Consider the following 24,381-nt stretch of genomic DNA (forward strand, 5'->3'; position numbering starts at 1 on the left):
TAATTTATAGAGAAAAGAGTTTAATTGGCTCAGGCTTTGCGGGCTGTACGGAAAACATAGCTGCTTCTGTCTCTGGAGAGGCTCCAGGAAGCTTCCAAATCTGCTGGAAGGCAGAAGCGGGAGCAGGAACCAGAGACAGAGCAGGTGCCGGACACATTTAAACGGCCACTCACCACCTCGAGGAGAGCACCAGGAGGGATGGGGCCAAGCCATTCACGAGAAATCCCCCCCTGATACCCAGTCACTCCCCACCAGGCCCCAGCACCACACTGCAGACTCCATTTCCACACGAGGTTTGGGTAGGGATGCAGAGCCACACGGAGCGGGTGTGGGGGGTGCTCAGGGACCACACGCCCCACGGTGGACGCTGCATCCAGGGGCCAGGGTGTCTGGGAAGAGGCTGGGAGCCAGCGTGGCTGTGGCCCCTCCATCCAGGCATCACAGACCAGGGCTGGCAGGTTTTGGGGCGTGTCCACCTCCACCACCCTGATTCCCAGGTCCTGTTCCAGGGAAACATGCAGAGGAAATGGCTGGAGAGCGAAGTCCAGACACGGGGGCCATGAGAGCCGGACACCACGCAGCTGCAGACCCCGACCCTGACCCAAATTGCATGTGGCTGAGGACCCCCAAGCCAGACGCCACGCGGCCGCGGACCCCAACCCAGACAGACCCCGACCCACCCGTGCTGCCCCCAGCCCCAGAAGTCAAACCACAGCGTCCCCCCAGCACGGTCCGGGCTGCCGCAGGTACAGCAGCTTCCTGAGGCGGCCCCACCTGCAACTCCGGACCAATCAGAGAAGGCCAAGTGGGCTCCCCAAGCCCAGCCGTGGGACCCCCGATCTAGAGGGCCCCTCCCCGCCCCAGGCCAGCAGCCACGCTCGGGCTCCGCATCAAGTCCGCCAAATGCAGGGGCGAGGGCCGACCCCGCTACGGGAACCAAGCGCAGGAAACAGCCCGTGCAGCGTGCGCTCGGGCGGCCCATCTCCATCCGGACCCGCCGCTGCGGCCGCAGGTTCACGCCATTCCGCGGACACGTCTCCGGCGCCTCCAGCCCCTCAGAAACCCGGGGTTTCTATGGCAAAGGTCCTGGTGGGAATCGCACCACCTGCCGTTCCTGCCTCCGCGGTGGATTCGCTGCGTTAAACTGCCCCCCGGTCTTCATCCCCCAACCCCCGGCAGCCTCCGACCCTCCCTCCCCCGGCGGCGCAGCGCAGCCTTTTGCAGGCGCCAAGCTGGAATCCGACCGCGCAGCCTTCGCACCGGGGCGCGCTTCAGGCCCCCCACGCCTCTCCCAGGCTTCATCACCCAGTTCTCTCTGGCGCCGGAGGAAACCCCCAGCTGCTTCTCCACTCACCACTGAAGCGCGTCTCGGCTGCCCCCAGCCCCGTGCCCTCCTGAGAACACTGCAGGCCGCAACCCCACGGCCCACCCCCGACCTGCACTCACCGTGCCGGGCCTGTGGAGCCTCCACCCTTTGGAGGAAGGACGTGTCAAAGCTTGGAGGTGCGCGGCCTGTCTCACCTCCGCCCCAGGCCGGGCATGGCGCGCCGCAGGGTCTCAGCTGGGATCAGCCTGGCCCCAAAGGATTTATCGTTGAAAGCGCTGGTCCCAGAACCCAAGGGGAAGACGTGCTGGTTTTCTGACGAGCTGGGCCACCTCCTCTAGGAAGCCCTCCTCCTTGCAGCTCTGTAGCCGTCGTAGGCTTGCAAGAGTCAAAGGGCCCGGCCCATAGCGGCTCCTGGCACTGGGCCGGACAGTGTCCTGCCCCCAAAATTCATGTCCACCCAGAACCTCCGAATGCAACTTTCCTTGGAAATAGGGGCTTTGCAGATGTAATTAAGGATCTTGGGGTGAGGTTACCCTGGATTGAGGCTGGGTCCCAAGTCTGTCACTGGTGTTCCTCCGTGAAGAGCAGAGCAGAGCAGAGCAGAGGCACAGAGCAGGCCCTGTGAAGACAGAGGCAGGGCCTGCCGCAGCAGGGGTGTGGAGCCCCCAGAGCTTGAAGGGGAGGGAAGGATCCTCCCAGGGCCTCCAGAGGGAGAGTGCTGGGCGCTGCCCACACCTTGTTTCTGGACTTGTGGCGTCCGGAACTGGGAGAGAATAAATTTCTGGTGTTGTAAGCCTGCGTTACCGCAGCCCCAGGACGCTAAAATAGTTCAGCCCGTGCAGGCTCCTCCCTCCCTCTCTCTCTGTTGTTGTATTTTTTAGACAGGATCTCTCTCACCTGTCGCTGGAATGCCGTGGCAGGATCATGGCTTGCTGCAGCCTCTAACGCCTGGGCTCACGCGATCCTCCCACCTCAGCCTCCCGAGTAGCTGGGACTACAGGTGCCATCAGACCTGGCTAATTTTAAAAAATATTTTTAGAGATGGGGGTCTCCCTGTGTGGCCCAGGCTGGCCTTGAACTCTTGGGCTCAAGTGATCCTCTCGCCTTGGCCTCCCAAAGTGTCAGGATGGCAGGCTTGAGCCATCGCGCCTGGCAGTTCCATCTCTGATGACTCCTGAAGCCCTTCATCTTGGCTAATCCAGACAGGCTTGCTGGGGGCCCCTCTCCCCTTGGAGACTTTGGGATGCGGCTGGACGTCCACGTGGCCGGGGTCCTCCACAGCCCCCAGCTTCCCAGGGCAGGAGGCAGGCTATGTCCTCGGTGAGCGTCGAGAGCGAGGCTGGGATGTTTGCCCTTCACGTTTCCACATTTAGGGGCGTTTTGTTGTTGACTCATTCAAAGCTCTTTTAAGTTGCTTAATTTGCTGCTCAGAGGGAAATGAAAAAGGAGCCATTTTCCCTGATTTGTTCGCCTCAGTCAACTTTTAAATCAATAAAAAAGTGCATTTTGCTCATCGGATGCAAATAGGTACATCTTTCCTAATACATTGAGATTGAGTGATTCATCAGCCATTTCATTTCATTTGGAAGCTGAAAGCCTAAGGGCATTTGGAGAGAATTTCTCTCACTCGAGAAGAGTCGGTAATAAGTCAGCATGAACGCGCAGGTGGGGCGTGGCTCTGCCTTGGCGGAGAAACACGGCGCTGGGTGACATACGGAAACCGGGACCTGAGGCAAGTGAAGGCTGTGGCCCTGACGGCGGCTCAGCTGTGACCAGTGCCCACCAGGGTCTGTCCTCCCCCAGAGGCCACACCCCCACAGACGCAAACCCGGGGCCCCTGCCAGGCTGGACCCCAGATGCCTCACCAGGGATCCAGGTGGGGGACTTGAATGAGGTGCAAACTCCTCGTCAAAGGACTAGCACCTCCCCATCCGGGCAGCCGCTGCCTCCCCTCGCAGTTCTAGCCGCCGCCGCCTGGTGTGGGGGGTCACGTTTGGCGCTGTGAGCTTTGGGGGTCCGAAGTCTGCCAGCCCCAAGGACAGCACGATGCCCCCCAGGCGTCCAGGCCAGCAACAGGCAACCCCTGCCCGCCCCGTCCACCTCCCTGGGCTCCTTTCCCCTCAGACGCGGCCAGTGTGTGTGCTTCGGGGGGTGGGGTCTCTGCTCCTGGCCACCCCATTGCACCCCCTTCCCCTACTGACCCCCTCACACGCTCAGCACTTCCCTTCTCTGGCATCAGGCCGGGAGGAACCAGCTAGGCCCCAGGGTCAGCCCTGCCCCCAGCACCTCCCACGGCCACAGCGGTGCTGCAGGATCCAATGCACTGGAGCCCAGGGCCGCTCATGCAATCAAGGGCCAATTTCCCGGGACCCACACGGCAGAGGCTGGCGAGGGCAGGGAAGCCACGCGCAGGCCCTCGAAGCAGATGCTGTCTGCCCCTGACCGTGCCTGTGGCCACTTCCTACAACCCCTGTGACTCTGGCCGTCTCTGACCACAGGACGCCTGGCCTGGGCGTGGGAACAGCCGGGAGTCTGGGGAGTCAATGCCCCGGGGCGCAGCCACCACAGCCCAGCCACTTCCCTATGGTAGGGACAGCTCCAGAGTGCTGCGGCCTGGGGCTCCGGGGGACGGAGTGCATCTGCCCACAGCGGTGACCTGCTTACTACTGCCCACTGGCACCCACCCTTTCACTTCATAGCACCCCCTCGATGACGGGTGTTTCCTGGGGCCACCCCCAAACTCTCTGCCTGAAGATCCTTGCCTATGAGCCTTCCAGGGGCACCCAACAGAGACCCGGTCACCTCGCTGCCCCACGAGGACATACTGGCTGCAGGCAGACGACAGAGGGACCCAGGTGTCACACCACTGGGTGCTGACCTCCACACTCAGGCCACAGAGGCCACAGACACGTCCCCTTGGTCCCACGGCCAGGCCCTGGGAGGGACGTGGTGGACGCCAACACGATTGCTGCTGCCGTTCCTAGCCTGGGATCAGCTCTGGGCCCGGCCGGCCCCGAGTCACCCCTTAGCCACACACGTGGGGCCACAGCCTCTGAAAGCGTGATCAGTGTTGGTCCCGATTCAATCAGCACCCACGGGGTGACCAGAGGCCCCGAGAGCCCAGCAATGGGTGCCAGGAAGGGTGTGAGGCCTCAAGGAGCCAGGGCTGGAGCTGCAGCCGGGACCACCCCGTCAGCCACAGCAAGGACGGCAGGCAGCGGGTGCAGCTCCCCCACCTAAGCACCATCCCAGACCCATTTACCCCATGGCAGGGGCCGGTGGGGAAACTGCGGCCCGGAGGTCGGGAGGCTTGTCCGCAGTCACCACCTGTGTGAGTCTGCCGGGGCTGCCATAACAAAGAGCCACGAACTGGGACCTAAAGCCACAGAAACGCAGCTCCTGCAGCCCTGGGGCCGCAAGCCTGAGATCAAGGAGTCCGCGGGGCCACTCCCTCTGAAGCCTCCAGGGGAGGGCCGTTCCGCCCTGCACTGCCAGCCACCTGTGGTGTTCCTGGGCTCACCGCTGCCTGTCTCCAGTCTCTGCCTCCGACGTCACGCGGCCGACTTCGCCCTGTTGTCAGCGGCCTCCTTATAGGGTGCGGGTCATTGCCTTTGGGACCCACCCCGTCCGACCTCATCTTCCCTCCATCATTCGCAAAGACCCCATTTCCAGTGCTCACGGGCACCCGGGGTCAGGAATTCAACATACGTTTTTGGAGGGGCTCAGTTCAACCCACTCCACCAGCCTCTGAGTGCTGGGGCAGGGGATTCAGCCTCCGCCGCTGGCCGCAGTGACCACTGGGCTACACGGCTCACCAGCCAGCTCCCCCTGGGGCTCAGGCCTCAGTCCCACCCAGCCCTCCGTGAGGACCAGCTGGGGGCCCCAGAGGAAGGAGAGGCAGCTGATTGCTGCGGAACTGGAGTCCTGGGGGAGGGGTGATGCGCACCCCCACCTGCCAGGTTGCTGGGCTCCATGGAGAGGGCACCCGAGACCCCCTCCCAACAGCCAGGCTTCCTCCTCTCAGCAGAGCCAGGCCCAGAGGGGCAGCAGACGGCCAGGCCTGTGCTTGGTCCCAGCAGAATTGTGTGGTCCGAGCCCGAGAAAAGATTCATTTGCACATCAGCTCTGGGAGCTTCTCTGCCATTTCTGGAGACGTTGAAGAGCCGCCATCTATAACTTCATGAGGGACGGTGGGGCCAGGGGCAGCTGCTGACCGCTCTCCCAGTGGTATCACCACATTTGCCCAGGGCCTGCCAACCCTCCCGTGCTGGGTCTGAGTGGCCACCGGCAGCACCAGACGGAGGCTCCCCGGCCCTCCCTCCTGAGCCCTGGTAGCGGGAGTGGGTGCTAAAACCTCATCCCGGGCCCCAGAGGACACGGGCCGATTCTTGCACAGAAAGCCACAGGCCTTGTCGCACCCGCTCCCTGTGGACGGGTGTGGATCAGTCATCGTCATCTGCCCGCTCCCTGGGAGGGCCACGAGTTTCGCCCGCTCCTGCCTTGCCAAGGCACCGACCGACCAGAGGCACGAATCGGGCCTGGTCGTTGGCGGTCCGATCTGGGGACCGGCTCTTTGAGGTCTGTCCTGTTCAGCCCTGCCTGAGGCGTAGGGTCTTCTAGACCTTGGGTTGTGGTGCGGGGCTGCTGGATAGATGCAGTAACGGCAGCAAGGAGAACGGGCATTTCTGCTGAGCCTTTTAGGTCTACGACACCTGTTTTCCCTCCTGACGCCTGTGAGGGAGGTGAGGCTGCAGGTGAGGAGGTGGGGGCTCCAGGCAGGGGCAACCCCCACCCACCCTCATCCACGCAGCTGACCGGGGCTGGGCTGGGGCTCAGACCCAAAGCTGACGCCTGTGCTTGTACCCCTGGGGCGCTGCCTCTCTCACCAGGGCACGGATGGGGCACTGCTGGCAGCCAGCGGACGGGGTGGGGGATATAGAGTCTGGTTCCAGTAAGGAAGGAGACCACTACTACTCCTGCTGCCCTCCTCCCCCCACCTTGCCTAGTTCACAAGACAGGAAAAAAGAGAGAAAGAAACAAAAGTAAGATAAACAGTCAGACAACCTTGGCACCACCACCCAGCCCTAGGAGTTAAAAAAAGTAATAACATCAACTCCGACCTAAACTACTTGTGTTATCTGTAAATCCCAGACACCGTATTAAAAAAAAAGCCTTGTAAAACTTTTTGTTAGCTGATGCATGTAGCCCCCAGTCACGTTTCCCATGCTTGCTCGGTTTATCACGACCCTTTCACGTGGACCCCTTAAAGTTGTAAGCCTTTAAAAAGGCAAAGGATTTCTTTCTCGGGAAGCTCGGCTCTTAAGATGCAAGTCTGAAGACGCTCCCGGCCGAATAAAAAACCTCTTCCTTCTTTAATCCGGTGTCTGAGGAGTTTTGTCTGTGGCTCATCCTGCTACACCAGGACATAGAGGCCACCCAGGCTCCAGCAAAGGCAAACGTGCACCCTCCGTGGAGATGCATCCCCCTGGGGCTTGGGCTCCATAGAAGAAACGGCCCGCAATGATGAGCTCACACCCCAAGGGACTGGCAGACACGGCAGCATCTTTTAATTTTTAATGTTTCATTTTATTTTTTTTAAAGAGATGAAGTCTTGCTCTGTCACCCAGGCTGGAGTACAGTGGCACAACCATAGCTCACTGCAGCCTCGGACTCCTAGGCCCAAGTTATCCTCCTGCCTCAGCCTCCCGAGTGGCTGGGACTATAGTCAGTGCCACCAAGTCCAATAAACTTTTTTTTGTTTTTTTGTAGAGAGAGTCTCACCAGGTTGCCTAGGCTGGTCTCCAACTCCTGGGCTCAAGCAATCCACCTGCCTTGGTCTCCCAGAGTTCTAAGATTACGGGTGTGAGCCACTGCACCTGGTCAATAGTATCTTAAGAACCAGAAATAATAATAGAACAATTAAAAGAGATAGGCAGGGCGCAGTGGCTCACGCCTGTAATCCTAGCACTTTGGGAGGCTGAGGAGGGCAGATCACTTGAGGTCAGGAGTTCAAGACCAGCCTGGCCAACAAGGTGAAACCCCGTCTCTGCTAAAAATACAAAAAATTAGCGAGACATGGTGGTGGGCGCCTATAGTCCCAGCTACTTGGGAAGCTGAGGCAGGAGAGTGGCTTGAACCTAGAAGGCGGAGGTTGCAGTGAGCCAAGATCGTGTCACTGCACTCCAGCCTGGGCCACAGAGTAAGACTCTATCAAAAAAAAAAAAAAAAAAAAAAAAAAAAAAGACTATACATGAGTTTAAAAGGACTAAAGAGATAAAAGTAGAAATGAAAAATAATATGATAGCATGAAAAGGACCCAGCAGATTTGAAAAACTACCACGCAGGACCTTTAACACAAGGAATGTGGCTGTTGGTATAAAAACCTAACTGATGGCTTCAATAGCAGATTAGATGTGGCCAAAAGAGAATACGGGAGTTGGAAGACAGCCCTGAGGAAGTCACCCAGATGATGCCTCTCCGTATAGAAGCGGGTAAGAGACTGAGGCTAATCTGCAGAAAGACCCATGTTTTCACATTGAAGACACTCTCCAATCCCTGCTCGGAATACTGGAAAAATGAATCGAGACTCAGACCCAACAAAGAGGGTGGGAGACATCAGGAAGCATCCACACATTTAAAAAAGAAAACAAGGCCGGGCGCGGTGGCTCAAGCCTGTAATCCCAGCACTTTGGGAGGCCGAGACGGGCGGATCACGAGGTCAGGAGATCGAGACCATCCTGGCTAACACGGTGAAATCCCGTCTCTACTAAAAAATGCAAAAAAACTAGCCGGGCGGGTTGGCGGGCGCCTGTGGTCCCAGCTACTCGGGAGGCTGAGGTAGGAGAATGGCGTAAACCTGGGAGGCGGAGCTTGCAGTGAGCTGAGATCCGGCCACTGCACCCCAGCCTGGGCGACAGAGCAAGACTCCGTCTCAAAAAAAAAAAAAAAAAAAAAAAACACCCTCTAACCCTAGGCTGGGCACAATGGCTCATGCCTGTAATCCCAGGACTTTCTGGGAGGCCAAGGTGGGAGGATCGCTTGAGGTCAGGAGTTCAAGAGACCAGCCTGGACAACATAGCGAGACCCTGATCTCTACAAAAAAATTAAAAAATTGGTGGGCCATGGTGGCACACACCTGCAGTCCCAGCTACTGGGGAGGCTGAGGTGGGAGGATCACTTGAGCCCAGGAGTTTGAGGTAGCTGTGAGATGTGATGGTACCATTGCACTCCAGCCTGGGGGACAGAGCAAGGCCTTGTCTCAAAAAACAGCAGGCCTGGTGCGGTGGCTCATGCCTGTAATCCAGCACTCTGGGAGGCTGAGGTAGGCACATTGTTTGGGTCAGGAGTTCAAGACCAGCCTGACCAACATGGTGAAACCCCGTCTCTACTGAAAACACAAAAATTAGCAGGGCGTGGTGGCGGCGCCTGTGGTCCCAGCTACTCGGGAGGCTGAGGCAGGAGAATGGTGTAAACCCGGGAGGTGGAGCTTGCAGTGAGCTGAGATCCGGCCATTGCACTCCAGCCTGGGTGACAGAGTGAGACTCCGTCTGAAACACAAAACCCCTCCAGCCCTATGAAGTGTGCAAAGAGGCTCCTGAAGCTCACAGACGAGGCGCAGGCGTAAAGCCTCCTGCCCCCACTTCTCACTGCTGGAGTGTCCTGGGGAATCTGGTGGGCACTGGTTGGGGCCCGTGGGGGTTTCCTGGGGTAGGACGCAGCTTGGGTGACTGGGTTGAGGCCCCCAGCCGACTCCGAGTGGGGTGTCCCAGGCAGGTTGGGATGGACAGGAGGGTGGGGGTGGGGAAGCCAGCAGCCCTCTCTCTTGGGGCGTGGCTGTGACCCCCTTCCCTTCACACGAAGCAGTCAGGATGTGACAGCCGGGGACTCGGGGCCTTCACGGGGCAAGTTCAAGCCCAGCGCCGGCCTCCCTGGGACCCTCCACAGCTCCTGTCATGATCATGTCACATGGACATGGGATCTGTGGCCGAAGAGACAAATAGCGGCGTCGGCCAGGGGCAGGTAGAGGCCGGACACCGAGCAGGAAGTGGGGACTGATGGGAGCCGGGACTCCAGGTGGGGGAAGGGAGGGTCTGCTGGCAAAGCTTCCCCAACCAGGCGTCTCTCCATGGCTCTGAGCGCCCCCTGACCGGCCCCCTAGGGGTCCTCACCCTGGGACCCCTGTGTCCCCTGTGAACCGAATCTGCCTGGACCCCACGCCGGGGGATGCCCCCACGTCCTCCTCCCAGCCCCAGGGTGGGGGAACCCTGCTTCGTCCTTGCCCGGACCCCGTCGGGGGAATTAAACAGGGGGACGGGGCGTGGGGCAGAAGGGACAGCAGCAGGGGCTTAGGGCCGCCTGAGAAAGCGGGGGCTCCTGGAGGGGACCAGGCTCTCTGCCACCCGGCAGGGTGCCACCAGGGTCCCCAGGCACAGGCTGCCCACTGCCCAGCGCTGGACGCCCCAGCTCCACCACACCTGGGTCTCTCCCCAGCCAGGCCCTGGCCCTGGGGACCCTCAAAGACAGGCCTGGACACACGAGGGAGGGTTCGCGGCAGCCCCCACCGGACGGTCTCCGCATTTGAACCGTGATGCCGGGACCGTCGGCCTCTGGCGCCATCTGGTGGGCAAAGTGGTCCCTGCGCGAGGTCAGGCTTGGTGGGCGGCTCTGAAGCCAGTGGGTCCTGAACTGGGGCTGGGGCAGAGTCAGTGAGAGCTGGGGTCACCCTTACCAGGTCACTTCTCTGTCTGCCCTTGGGGACCTGCCTCAGTTCTGCTCCCCAGGTAGATGGGTTTGGGGCCAGGGCCCCCCCAAGGCAGGCAACCCTCAACTTGGCCACCCTCTGGCCTTGAGTCCCATGGCCAGGCTCTCAGATGGGGCCTGGCCTCCCAACAGCAGCCCAGCACCCCTGACCAACCCTCACCCCACAAGACCATAGCCCCTACAGCAGCCCTGCCCGTCCGTTCCCGGCCTGGAGCTTAGTGTTCCTGCAACAGGCTGGGGCCCATGGAGAGTAGCTTGCACCTGGCACGCTGGGGCGTGGCTGTTAACGCTGGGGGTGCAGCCTCACCAAAGCCGGGGTGTTCCCAGTGGCTCTTCCACCACCACGAGGCGGGCCGCCCCTCGGCCTCTCAGTTCCATCTCCCCCTGTCCCCAGAAGGGCTGAGCCCGAGCACCCCGGGGACCGGCTCTGAACACACTGTGTGGGCCCTTCCCTCCCCAGCTGGCCCTCAGAGACCGTTGGCAGGGCCTGATTTTCGGGACCACAGCCACAGGCAACCTCCTGCCCGCTCCTCCCCTTCAGCTCTGCAAACCAGCTCCTGACCAAGGAGACTTCCAGCACTGCCCTCTGATCCAGCCTTCTGAGAGGACCACACCACCGGGCAGCCCCAGCCCGGGCCTCGGCTCCCTAAGCCCCAGGACCCCGCGTCAGTCCCTGCGGACTCAGGCGGAGCACGGCCGGCGCTGGCCACCGGGGGGCACACGTGCAGTTCCCAAGGCTCCCCGCAGCACCGGTGTGTGGCGTCCAGTCCTGCCCGGCTCAAGCCCGAGGACAGGGGAGGGGGGTTCCGTGCAGGGCTCCTCCTGCCCTGTGGCGAGGGCTTTCTCACACCCAGATCGAAACCCCTGGTTTCCAGGATAAGACCCAGGGCCCGAACCGGCCCGGCTGACCTTCCTGGCCTGGTCGCAGGGCCCAGGGAAGCTGGACCCTGGGGGTGTGACTGGGACCCTCCCACCTCCCCGCAGCCCCACCCACCCTCTGCTGGCTTTGCTGCCAGCGAGTGGCCAGCCCGGCTGCCCCACACCCTCCAGCAGCTGGTGGGCGACCCTCCCGGCAGTGGGACTCGCCTGGCCGGGCCACACCTGCCATAGCAGCTGGCTCGAAATCCCCAAATCCTGGCAAGCCGCCCCGTGGCCCCGCACCGGCCAGGCCAGTGTGTCCTTGGCCCGGAGGGTCTGCCTGTCCTTTGCTGAACCGGCTGTTGGGGACTGTGGCCAGGTGGGCAGGCGCACAGCACCCCAGCCTGGAGACACTAGGGCTGCCCACATGCCAGGCTGCGCCATCTCGGCCCTTTGTGTGTGTGTGGGCTGGGGGGCACCCCACCTGGGCTCTGCCAGAGCAATTCAGATGACGGTCTGCAGGCTTTTCAGGGAAAAGATAGAGACATGGGTGCCGGGGTCTGACCCTCACCCCACCTCCTTGGGCAGGGGAGAAAGTGGGGTGTCACCCTTCCGAGGGCAGGTGGCCACTGGACAGGCCCAGCCCCCCTGCCCTGGCCCCCCTGCCCCAGCCAGCCTGCCCCCAGCCCCCTCAGTGTCCACCTCCAGCTCGTCCTCACTGGGACCCTCAGGCCAGTGGCAGCCTGGGCAGGCCAGGAGGGTGGGCAGGACCAGGAGGGGCGGGGTCAGCTGCCACAGGGGCCCTCCAGGCCGGCACCCAACCCTGGCCTGGGTTTGCCACTTGACATCTGGCCGCTCAGCTGCTCCCAGGCCTTGGGGGAGGCCGGGTCCCTGGCTGCTGGATGCTGGAGTCAGAGCCCCAAAAACAGAGAGGCAGTGGTTGCCGCCCATCCAGGGCCTAGGTGGGGGTGCTGGCCCAACTCTGAACCCAAGGCAGGCGGTGAAACCGCAGTCAGTGCTTCCCCATGTGAGTGCTCGCTTACCCTCGCCCCCCGGCATTTGCTGAGCACCTACTGTGTGCTGCTGGGCTCTCAGTGCTGAGGCAAAGCCAGCAAGGGGTCTGCAGAAACTGCGCTGTGCCCAGCAGGGCGGCTCCTCCCTGGACCCCCACTCTCTGGGTGCTGGGGCTCCCCAAGCATGCACCCTCCTGGGACCCTGCCCTGCCCAGTCTGCACCTGCTGGGTGTAGGTGGGGCCCCGTGCTCTGCCTGGGGTTGGTGGGAGGGGCTGGGGTGGCCGTGGTCCTCATGCTCTGCCTGGGGTCGGTGGGAGGGGCTGGGGTGGCCGTGGTCACTAAGCAGGGATTCCGAGGGGAGGGCCTGGGCGGCATCAGACGGTGACATCCTGGGGTCAGCGTCCTGCACTCAGCAAGACAGCAGTCCCTGCAGATTGCTGAGCTGACAGAGGTAGGGGCTGGCTCGTCCTGTGGCCAAGCCTGGGTGGGAGAGCACTGCAGCCCTGGCCCACCCCAGCCTGGTGCTCACCCCCTGTGAGTCCCCCACTCTGGCATCTGTAGCCGAAGTAACTGATCCCTGGTGGGGGCCGGGCCGGCCTGGGCTCTGGTCTCTCTTGGCTCCCGAGCCTCCGGCCCAGCTGTTGCCGGGGAGGCTGTGTCTGTCCTCGGGGCCAACAGCTGCAGGCCCGGAAACGCCCCCCTCCCACGTCCCCCAGAGCAGGTGTGTCCCCCACAGCCCAGCCCAGCCTGCCAAGGATGGGTCTCAGGGACACAGGGGCCTCCTGCTCTCCTCTGCCCAACTTTTCGGGGCCTGGGCTGGGACTGCTGTTGGGGTCCTCAGGCCTGTGGGTAGCAGACGCCAGGTCCCTGGTGACCGGCTTGTGGCCAGGCGGGCTGAGCACTCATGGCAGCCCTGAACAAGAGCAGCTGTGCCCCTCGGCCACGCTCACCAGACCCACAGTGCACAGCCGGGCACACGCCCTTCTTCCACCTGCCCCACCGTCCAGGCTCGGTGGGGGCCTGCCCGACGCCACTCCCCTCCCTCCAGGCTCCGACACCCGCTGGAGTGTCCTCACTGACCCGAAAGCCTGTGTGACTGTCCCCAGCGTGGCAGGAGAGGGACGCCTGAGCCACGGCAGCCATTGGTGATCCTGTGTAAGCCAGGTGACAGCTGCACCCCAGGCCAGCTTCTGGTATCCTACCTGCAGTTGGGGTGCCCCTGGCGGGTGTCTAGCCCTGCCCGGCCCAACTCCACGCCACGCTGTGAGGCTGACCAACTTCCCGGCAGTCGGTGGCCACAGCGGAGAGCACCTGAGGCTCCATAGCAGGGACCTACTTTGTGGACCCCTTCCCTCCTCCACCCCAGCTGTGGGTACCACGTCCTCCCTCCTGTGTCCTGCTGCTTACGGGCCTCGACACCCCTCCCCTGCCCTGCCCCCCTGCTGCCTACTGGACCCATCACTGCCTTCAGCCCCCGAATCATCCTCTGACCCCGGAACCCTCCCCAGCCTACTACCAGGGCCCAGTGTACCTGCTCCAGGGACGGAGTCAGCCCCCACCCTGACCAGACCCTGGCGCAGGAGAGCTCAGGTCAGGGACTCCCCAGGGAAGTAGCTGGAGCCCCCGCTGCACGGTGGAGGGGCTGGGCCCCTGGGGGACCTGCCAGGGTGAGTGCCAGTCAGGTTGGGTGTCCAGGGTAGCTGCCCTGCTACCGTTGGTGCCTGTCGTGGGCTGAACAGTGTCCCCCAGATTCACATCTACCTGGAGCCTCAGTGTGTGATCTTACACGGAGATGGTGTCTTTGCAAATTTATTTATTTATTTATTTATTTATTTATTTATTTATTTGCTTATTTATTTATTTTTTGAGATGGAGTCTCGCTCCATTGCCCTGGCTGGAGTGCAGTGGCATGATCGGAGCTCATTGCAACCTCCGCCTCCCAGGTTCAAGCCTCCTGAGTAGCTGGGACTACAGGCGCCCACCACCACACCTGGCTATTTTTTGTATTTTTACTGGAGACAGGGTTTTCCCGTGTTTGCCGGGCTGGTCTTGAATTTCTGACCTCAGGTGATCTGCCCGCCTCAGCCTCCCAAAGTGCTGGGGTTACAGGTGTGAGCCACTGAGCCCAGCCTTTTTTTGCAAATTTAATCAGCTAAAATGAGGTCATGCAGGATAAGGGTGAAAGGGTTCTCGTGAGAAAAGGAAAAGAGGAGAATGGGTGGGGCCTCCGGGCAGGTGCTGGGCCTGGGGGCGTCAGGGTCCAGGGGGGCCAACCGGCCCTATTCATGCTCTTATCCCAGAGCGAGAGAAGCTAATGAGGCGGCGGCCTCTGCACCCCCAACATCAGAATCCCCACTCCCACACCGAGACCCGGGGGCTGACCGCCGGTGCAGAGGCGTCTCCCCAGGAGAGCGAAGAGGGGGTCGGCACTGCTCCCAGCTGTGGGGAGCGCAGCGCTTCCGGGAGGTGGATGCAGGGCTGGAGAGGGAGCGCTGGGGAAGCAGGAAGACCCCTGCTCCTCCTGGGGCAGGGCCGCCCATCGGCCGGGTGGTCGAGGCACAGAAGGGGGTGGGTCTGCGCATCTCTCAGGCCAGAGTCACCAGATCACCCGCAGCTGCCTGGACGGCCCTGATGCAAAGGGTTGGGGGAGTGCGGGGCTCGAAGAGTGATGCCCGCCCTGGGCATGTGGAGGAGTGGAGTCCTGTGTGCCATGGCCAGCTGAGAAGGAGAAGGGCTTGCCAGGCAGCCCTCAAAGGTCCTCCCCAGCCAGCCCGAGCTGAGGTTGCTCAGGGGCCTCAGAGCCAGCACCAGGCCAATCTCAGACGCTGGGATCAGAAGGGGTTGCAGGGCCTGGTCCCCAAGACCTGCGTCTCCCATTGACGGCCTGGCAGCCGGGAAAGAGAAGGGAGAAACTCCCACCCAGCTTCCCCAGCCTGATCCCCTCCTGTTCCCGGGGACAGAGCCCCGGGCCAGACGTGAATCGGTGGTCCCCACCGAGCCCCCTGCATCCGAGTCTGCGGCTCCTCCCGCCCGCCCCGCACCAGATCCATCAGCCACCCCTGCTCCAGCGACTGACACCTTGCCGACCCCAGGGCTTCGGAGCCCCTGCGAAGTGCTAAGTGGCTTTGAGCAGGTGATTCATCCCAGCCCATTTCTCCCGGGGTCTTCAAGCATCTGATGATTTTATGTGGACGGAGCGTTCTGTAAGCCACCTGCATTTCCCATCTCGGGAACCTTTCACTTCTGAGAGCGACGGGAGAGGTGGATGTTTATTTTATCGCTTTTCCCTGCGCAGGAGTTTAATAACTTAGCAGCCGGGCCGAGGCGGCGACGCACGGGCCGTTTGTGTCTCCGGAATTCTCTTCTTTTCCAGGCCCCATGTGTATGCGCCGGCTGGCTGAGGATCGTGTTTTCTCCCTGGAAAGAAGTGGTTTTGCTATTAAGATCAGCATTTCGGCTAGATCGTTCTACCAGCCCTCGCCGCTGGGCTCAGCTGCCCGGGGATAGCGGCTGCCCCGGCCTGGTCGGCCCCGAAACGCCTGTCTGAGGCTCAGCTCAGGTGTCCAGGCCAGTGCTCGGGGCAGGGCACTCCCAGACGAAGCCTGAGCCTACGCCGGCCCCGCAGGCCTCCCACCCTCCTCGGGGGCTGACCCCCGGCTGGCTGCCACAGCCACCTGGTCAGCGAGGCTCACTCTGGCCAGCGCTGGCACCCTAAGGCTCTGAAGAAGAGCCAGCACTTGTTAAGCACCGACTGTCTGCTGCTCGTGGACTCGCCTTATCTCTAAATGGGACGTTTCTGGCCCTCCCCTTGCAGAGGGCGAGGTGCTGAGAGCCGTGTTTATTTATATGAGTCCTGGTGCGTTCCCAGGCCCCAGACAGCATTGGAGGCGCTGCTCGGAGGCACTGTCCTGTTCTCTGCACCAACCCCAGGGGCGTAGGTGTGCCCGTCCCATTCCTTAGGTGAGGAAACTGAGGCCCAGGGAGCTGAGCACCTGTCCGCAGGCCCAGAGATAGCGGGGGTTCAGCCCATGGCAGCCCGGCCGTCACCGAGAATCATGGCCCTGCCCTGCCCTGCACTCCCTGAGAGTCCCGGGCCTCCCTCGGCGCTGGGCAGGCCTGTCACTCTTCAGCGGCAGCTTCAGCAGGGAGCCTCCCCAGGGCTGCTTCCAGGGGCAGGATCTGAGCTCCCGGGGACCCTCGAGGGGCCACTCCCCCAGCTGCGCTTCCTCCCTGCAGGATGGGGACAGGGGCCCAGCACGGCACCCGGGGGAGGCTGCACCAACAGCTCAGGGCACAACAGGGCCCCACACACGGGCTGCAGGGTGGCCACTCCCAGAGCTGGTGTGCTGGGCCAGGCAGAGACGAAGGGGTAGCAAGGCCAGCCCTTCAGAGTGGGGGCAGCCACTGGTCATGTCCTCACTGACCCCTGTTCTTGTCACTTGAGGTGGCCGGAGACCTGCAGACAAGCGCCCGAGCCCCCGCCCCACTGACCACAGTCCCTCCCAGCAGCCCCTGGGGCTGGACCTGGCCCAGGTCCACAGGGCAGGTCTCTGGGGGTCTCAAGCCAAGCAGGGCAGGAGGGGCGAGCTGGGCTGTTGCCTTCACACGTCTGAGGGGTCCAGGGTGGGACTGTCCCTGTCTCAGTGTCCCCCACCTGCCAGCCCAGCTCCATGGTGGCCAAGCACCATCCAAGTGGGTCCTGAGACCGGCAGCCAGGGCCGCCCCGCAGCGCTGGCTCTGTGACCTCCAGGGCGGGGGTCCTTAACTTTGTGTAGCCTGGCGGTGACCCCGTAAGTCACACTCAGGACACTGGGCCCTGTGCTGATCCTGGGGGCCTTCAGTGTCTCTCTCTCCCCTGCTGAGCAGCCCCGGATCGGCCTGGCCTTGCCCCTGCCCAGGTCCCCAAGGCTGAGCAGAGGCTCCGTGAGGCAGGCAGAGTGGATGGCGGGGCTTCTGGGACCCAGCACGTTCGGAGGACCCAGCCTGGCAGCGGTGTGGCAGGCGGCGGAGGAGGGCAGGGTGGCCCGGGCATCTCTGGCTCTGTTGACTCTCCCTGGGGTGAGGGTTCATCGGGGAACACAATGGAGCTGCCCCCTTTGTCCCGTAAGACAGAAGCGGCTGCAGCCTGCCCTGAGAACTCTGACGGCACCGAGCCCCAGGCCGTGTGGACCGAGGGTAACTGCCCCAGAGGATCCTGGGACTGCTGAGCCCCGGGGGTGGGGCTGGGCTCCTGGCTCCTCAGGGCCCCCGTTCTGACCTGGCCCCGCAGTCCAGGGCCAGTGTCCACGTGCAGGGCCCCGTCCAGTGTTGGCACTGCCTGCGCCCACGGCCTACCTGGGGCACCAGCCCTGTGTCCGGCAGTGCTGCCCCACCCCTCAGCCCCAGATGCAGGTTCCCAGGCAGAGGGGCAGCAGGGCCCTGTGGCCCCCAGCCCGCCTCCCTGGCCCAGCCACGCCCAGCCCACCCCTGTGAGCCACTCAGCCTCATCTGCCGCCCGGCCCCTCCCCTACGTGTGCTTGCAGCTGCGCCGGCCACAGCTCCGAGGAAGTCCTTGGCTTTGCACGGGCCCTGGGGACTTGGAGTGCGCCTGGAACAGCCGGGAGGGAGCGCAGCTGGGGAGGCAGGGCTGGGCTGCTCTTCTACCCCGGATGGGACCCGGCTGGGGGCATGGTTTTTAGCGGGGGCAGGACTGGAGCTGCTCCCCAGGGACCCCCACTAGGAGAACTGCAGCCCTGAGCTCAGGGATCTGCCCTCCACCCACCAAAGGGACCTGGGTCATGGGGCCTGTGTCACCATCCACAGGTGGGGGTCCCGCCCTGCACAGGGCCCCAGGCACCCCCGACTTAGGGGTGAGTGTTCCCACCTTCCCCTTGAAGAAAACGCCCAGCTGGAATCGTCACTGAGCCACGTCTGCTACTCAGGGTTCAGGGTGCAGCGAGAGACAGAGGGAGGAGGGTGGGGTGGGAGAAGTCTGTGGGGTCCCTCCCCCAGCTGCCCTGGAGCCATGCTTGGGGCCTGTGAGGCCATGGTCAGCTGGGGCCTCGGGGTCAAGAACCGTGTGCGGGAGAGCTGGACGTGGGGCAAACCCCTGCCCAGACACCCCAGCAGATCCCGCTGATTGAAGGGGTCTTCCAGGAGCCCCTAGCCCTGGCACAGGCTGGACACGCTGCCCTGACGGGGGACGGCCCTGCCTTTGGTCCCCGTGGAGGACCCGGCTGCCTGGGCGGCCCCACAGTGGACAGGGACTCTGCCAGGCCAGAGCGCCCCGAGGCTGGACCTGTGCCACACAAGCCTGGGTGCCCCAGGAACAGGGGCGGGAAGGTCACCTCTGAGCTCTGCCTGAGCGCCTCCCACCCGGGATCCACACAAAACCTCGAGGGCCTCTGAGGCGAACCACAGAAACACCAGCGTCCCCGATTCAACTAAAACCCACGGGTCGGGGCCATGGCTTACGTCCGTCATCCCAGCACTTTGGGAGGCTGACGTGGGAGGATCATTTGAGCCCAGGAATTCAAGATCAGCCTGGGCAACATAGGGAAACCCCATCTATACCAAAACAAGCCAGGATCGGTAGTGTGCGCCTGTATTCCCAGCTCCTTGGAGGGCTGAGGCAGGAAGATGGCTTGAGCCTGGAAGTCTGAGGCTGCAGTGAGCTATGATCATACCACTGCACTGTAGCCTGGGTGACAGAGAGAGATCCCATCTCAAAAAATCAATAATAATAAAATAAAACGAATTTTAAAAATCAAAGTCATGAATTTGAGGATGGCTTCAGGCACGGCTGGATCCAGGCACTTGGCTCTCCCGCCTGTCCCACTGCTCAGTTTGGCTTCTCTATGCCTTGGCCGTCCCAGGGAGGGGCCTCCCAATGCACTGAGCTCCCTGGGGAAAGAGGCCCCATCTCTCCTGTCCAGCTCTGGGGCAGCTCAGTTCTCCCTGGAGCAGGACAATGCCTGGGACGGCTTGGGCATTTGCAACGAACTTCCTGCCACACCCTGGTCACGTGGAGGCCCAGAGGGGACGGTGGCTCCTGGGCCCCCAGACCAGCCACCGCTCAGCTTCAGGCTGCCAGAGACGCCCTGGGGAGGTGGTCTCTGGCACGGAACTCCTACTCTGGAAAACCCCCGCCCTCAGGCAGGCAGACCACCGTCTCCCAAGGGGCGGCCGGGGCAGGAACCACAGAGGCTGGGGGCAGCCCCAGCGACCCTGTGGCCGAGGGTGGGTGGAGCCAGCCTGGCTGGCTCCGTGCTCCTCAGCCAGGGCAGCCGCCTCACACAGCGGGGCTCTGAGCCCGGGGTGGGCCGAGAGGCGCTGCCCGCCACCCGCTGCCCGCCGGCTCACAAGGGCCCATTGTGCGGCTGTAGCTGTGGGCAGCAGGTGGCTGCCCGGTCCCACACGGGGAGGCCCTGCCACCAGCCGCGCAGGCGGAGGAGGGCACCGCGGGCACGGTGGGGGGAGCACGGGGGCCAGGGTGGGGCCCAGGCGCAGTCCAGAGCCAGGGGCTGCAACATGAAGGCGCCTATTCTCCGGTCCCAGCCCCGCCTGCTCTGCCGTGGCTGGGGGCTACAGCCTGGACAGCTGTGGTGAGGCGGCCCCCGCCCACCGCTGGCCCCAAGCCAGGGCCTAGATGCACCCGGATGTGGCATCGCGGTCGCTGAGCAGTGGCTGGGCTGCGCATGGAGGGCTGGTTCAGAGCACAGCAATCCTGGCGGCTTCCCGGAGGTGGAGGAAGCAGGAAGAGCCGGACCAGGGGCCCAAGAGCCAGGCGGGAGCGGGAGAGCCCACGCCGGGGCAGCCTGAAGGCCGGTGCTGGACCCGCCGCCCCACTGTGCTGGACGACTCCTGGGTAACCTCCACACCACTGGCCACCCACAGCCTCGTGCCGCTATGGACCTCCTGTGTGCCTCAGTCTCCCCATCTGTGGCCGAGAGCGGGTGGCAGAACCTGTCGGCCGCTGAGAGGATAACAGGGGCCATCCCTTCACGGTCACTCCTCTCAGAGCCCAGTCACAACCGGAACCACGCCCGGCACCTGCCTGCCCCCCCAGCGCCCCTGGGCCACCCAGCCCTCCCTGAGCTGCCCTCCTCAACTAGCTGGGCCCAAGCGGCCCCTCTTCCAGCCCCTGCCCGGGACCCACCCCACCTCACCTCGAGTGGTACAGGGCAGCCGCCCAGGCCCTGGGCAGCCTGCTCTGGCGAAGGTAGGGAACCCGGCTTGGCTCCCACCCAGCCCCCTACCCCGCTTGCCGGCTGGGAACACATGTAGAGGCAGATGCCAAGTCCCCAGGACCCCTCCCTGTAGCAGCGTTAGGTATGGACAGCTGGCTGGACGGCCCCGGCAACCAGACCCTGGACCCCTTTCATTCACGATGGGGCCCAGGGCCAGGACACTCCTCCCACGACCCCAGCAGACCGGGAGCGCCTGGAGGGCAGGCCGTGCCCCTCCCCCCTCCCCTGCCTGGGCTTCGGGGCTTGTGCAGCCGCTCCCCTGGGCAAGAGGGTCCCAGTCAGTGTCGTGTCCCGTGTCTCCTGTCATCAGGAGGCAACAGAAACTCGGCCCAGCCACGGGGTCTGCGTCAGAATGTAGCTTAGCTGGGTCCGGCACTCCCTGGGACCCCAGAGCAGGGTGGATGTGAAATCACCATGGCGGCTGTGGCCCAGCCTTCGGCAGCACGGTGCCCACAGGGGCACAGGGCCAGGGTAGAGCGAGGCCTGTGTCTGCGGAGGGCCGGCCAGCAGCGCTCTGGACCCAGTGCTGGCCGTGGCAGCTCCTCTCTGGCCCTGTGTGAGCTCCCAGCCACTCCCCAGGCTGCAGGGCTGCCACATGTGGGTGAGGCCAGGCCTGGACCTGAAGCCCACAGTGGGCGGGGCCCCTCAGCACAGCTGTGAAGCTGCAGCCCTAGCCACGGGCACGGCCAAGCGGGCAGGGCTGAGCGGGCAGCACAGGCATCTTCAGGCTGCAGCCCCTGGCTCCGGCCCGTGGCCCTCACCTTCCATTCTGACAGAGCAATCCAGGCGGCTTCCCGGAGGTGGTGAGGAGCCTTGGGAGGCTGACCAGAGCCCAGCGGGCCCCACTTAGCAGATAGGGAAGCTGAGGACCAGCCCTTGCCCGCAGTGTGGACGCCCCGGCCCGTCCAGCCCCCTCTGTCCCTCCCCGCAGAGGCTTCTGTGTCTCCCAGCTGCCCGGCAGGGCAGGGTCTACGCAGAGCACCACAGCCCAGCAGCCTGGAGATGCCCGAAGCCTTGGCTCTGAGAGCGAGCCCCGCCCCTCCAGGCCCCTCCTGGCTCCACCCTCCCCGGGGCCCAAGAGGCTGAAGAGGCCACCTGGGGCTGGCAGCTCCACTAGGGGCCGTGAGCACCGTGCCAGCTGGGGGGCCTCCCGGGGGCTCAGGGAAGCCGGTGTTAGGGAACACTCAGCCCAGCGTGACGTGCGGGCACCCCTCTCGGAGCCAGAGGCAGTGCCTGACGCCGCTGGGCGCCGGAAGGGGGCGTGTAATTGACGCTGGAGCCAGGCTCCGGTCCAGGGGAGGCTTCCTCCAGCACCAGCTCAGGGCCACCTCCTCCAGGAAGCCCTCCTGAGGCCTCTCCCACTCCTCCCTGGGCTCCCAGAGGAGCCTTGGAGCAAGGAGGCCAAGAGAGGAAGAGGCCCGGAGCTGTCCTGGCCCCACCTCGCCTCCCCAGGTGGCCCCGTGCCGGTATCCCTGTGCTCGGGACGCTCTCGTTTCTGGGCTGCGTCGGGCAGGATGAGCTCCCACGTGTGAGTGCCGCCAGGAGACCCCGCCGAGCTTCTGCCTGGGCAGTGCCGCGTGACTCCCGGCAAGCCGCAACCCCCTCTCCTCCTTCCCAGGCGCCAGCAGGCCGGCCAGGGGCGTGGGGGCGGGAAGGGGGTGGGGCAGGGGAGTGAGGAGCCCAAGGGTCCCAGCAGGAGGGTGGGGGCCGGGCCGGGGGCTCCCTGCCCGTGGTTGCCTGGCATCTGTCATGATGAGGCCGTGCTGCTAGAACGTGGCACAAATCGATTCTCCCCCAATTTCTTCCAGGGCCAATCTGGAGACGGATCAGACCAGGAATTCCACAGCCGGCAGAGCGGAGCCAGGCTTAATGCCGAGAAAACCGGCGCCCCTGCCGCCGCCGGCCCAGGGCCCCACTCACAGCCAGCACCGCCTCCCGAACGCCCTGATGCCCCGCTGGGGCTCTGAGGGTCCCCTCCTGCCTGGACCACAGCAAAGTGGCTGAAGTGGCCAACCGCCCACTGTGCCCAGGCCTGGGAGAGGTGGGAGCTGGGCCTGGCGGGGACCCTGCTGTCCACTTAGGACAGGGCTCCCCCAGGTCTGTGGACAGCTTCCCAGAGCTCCCTGCCGGCCAGCTTCAGGCCATAGAGGGTACCAAGCCATCGTTCGTCCCTGACCGCCTCCCTGCATGGCCCCTAAGGCTGACCTGAGGGGTCCCTGACCACCTCCTTCTATGGCCCCTAAGGCTGACCTGAGGGGTCCCTGACCACCTCCTTCTATGGCCCCTAAGGCTGACCCAAGGGGTCCCTGACCGCCTCCCTGCATGGCCCCAGTTCTCCTGCTGCTGTCAGCTGCCCATGCTCACACGCAGTTTTGAGAACTCAGCATCAGGCACATCCTGTTTTGTGCTGAGCCAGCTCCACACGTCCCCTGAGGCTGTGAACTGCAGACCCTCCAGGTAGCTCAGCCCAGTGTCCTCCAGTTCTGTGAAAGGCTCTGCTGGCCGAGGGGCAAGCAGAGGATTGGACTTTCCATGCAGGCAAGGGCCGGGTGTCCTGGGCCCGTGGGGGTAAACGTGGCCTGGGCCAGGGCCTGACCTGCAAGGGCTGACTGGGCAGCTACAGGCTCTGGAGCTGGAGTGGCCCTGGGAAGGGGTGGGATGGGGACGGGCCGGCTCTGCCTGCTTCTCCACAGCCCCCAACTCCCTCCCAGCTCCAGTCCCACTGGCAGTGTCCACACACTGCGCATTCCTGCTGCAGGGCCGTTTTAGTTGCTCTTCCTGGAATTTCTCCACCCCAGATCTTTGCTCATGAACCCCATCTCGTCCATCAGGCCAGACAAAAAGACCACCGCCTCGAAGACGCCCTCCCGGACAGCCACCTGTGCCTACATCGTGTGGTTTTCTCAGTAGTACCTGTCCCTCACAAAAATGACCTGGAGTGTGTTTCTGCCGCATTGTCAATCCCTCCCCGCCTTCCAGTGTGTACCTCTCCTAAGCTCCACCCAATGTGGTCCATCCTGGTGCCTGAAACCCTGAAGGCACGCAGTGAGTGTCTGCCTGCAAAGCAGCTAACGAGTGATTATCAGAACCCCCACCCCGGCCAGAACTGAAAGTAGAGAAGCAGCCCTCAGGTTACATGATCCCCCACATCTGGCGCTCAATTCTTTTCAGGGAATTAACCAGCTGTTTTGGGGTCACGCATACCCAGGCTGATTACAGCCATTTTTGTAGGTTGATTTGAGTTGATGGAACAGAACAGAGAGTTCAGTAATGGACCAGGCAGATGGGGCAGTTGGTGCATTGGGACTTGGTGGAGGAGGGGATAGACCCCACAGTGACCACACCATGGGGATGACTTTCTGTCCATCACATACACATAGAGCGAGATCCCTACCTCACACCAAGCACACACGGAGTTTTGCTCTTGTTCACCAGGCTGGAGTGCAATGGTGCCATCTTGGCTCACTGCAACCTCCACCTCCTGGATTCAAGGGATTCTCCTGCCCCAGCCTACTGAGTAGCTGAGACTAGTCATGCCTGACTAATTTTTGTTGTTGTTGTTGGTAGAGATGGGGTCTCCCTATGTTGCCAGGCAGGCCTCAAAATCCTAGGCCCAAGTAATCCTAGGGTGATCAGTAAAGCAAGTGTGCCCCAGGCCTGGCACCAAGGGCAGAAGTATCCCAGGCCCTGCCCTTCCCTGCTGGAGCTCCCAGGCTGCCAGGGGTTGGGGAGCAGGGAGAGAGCCCAGAAAAGAAGGCCTTGGAGGATGAGGAGTCAGTGATAATGGGAGAGGGACCCTTGGGGAAAAGTGGGAGCTTGGGAGGTCTCGGAGGAAGGTAGGAGTTGGGGGTCTGGGGAGGAGGTGGGAGCTGGGGGTCTCAGGGAGGAGGTGGGAGCTGGGGGTCTTGGGCAGGAGGCGGGAGCTGGAGGGTCTGGGGAGTTTGTGGAAACTGAGGGTCTGGGAGGAGGTATGAGCTGGGGGTCTGAGAGGAGGTGGGAGCTGGGGGTCTGGGAGGAGGTGGGAGCTGGAGATCTTGGGCAGGAGGTGGGAGCTGGGGGTCTAGGGAGTATGTGGAAAGTGGGGGTCTGGGAGGAGGTGGGAGCTGGGGGTCTGAGAGGAGGTGGGAACTGGGGGTCTAGGAGGAGGTGGGAGCTGGGGGTCTGGGAGGAGGTGTGAGCTGGGGGTTTGGGAGG

The 24,381-nt window shown here is 63.2% G+C and overlaps 2 protein-coding genes and 1 pseudogene across 2 annotated transcripts in view; 2 read left to right on the top strand and 1 right to left on the bottom strand.

The window, feature by feature from the left end:
- The window catches only part of UBE2I (ubiquitin conjugating enzyme E2 I), a 395,011-nt gene that overhangs the window by 270,427 nt on the left and 100,203 nt on the right, over positions 1 to 24,381 (bottom strand). The window lies entirely within an intron of this gene.
- RPUSD1 (RNA pseudouridine synthase domain containing 1) overlaps positions 1 to 24,381 on the top strand; it is a 296,072-nt gene that overhangs the window by 37,475 nt on the left and 234,216 nt on the right. The window lies entirely within an intron of this gene.
- LOC126944153 (proline-rich protein 36-like) lies at positions 610 to 1,910 on the top strand (annotated as a pseudogene).

Source organism: Macaca thibetana, chromosome 20 (genome assembly GCF_024542745.1).
Source record: "Macaca thibetana thibetana isolate TM-01 chromosome 20, ASM2454274v1, whole genome shotgun sequence".
Classification (NCBI taxonomy): domain Eukaryota; kingdom Metazoa; phylum Chordata; class Mammalia; order Primates; family Cercopithecidae; genus Macaca; species Macaca thibetana.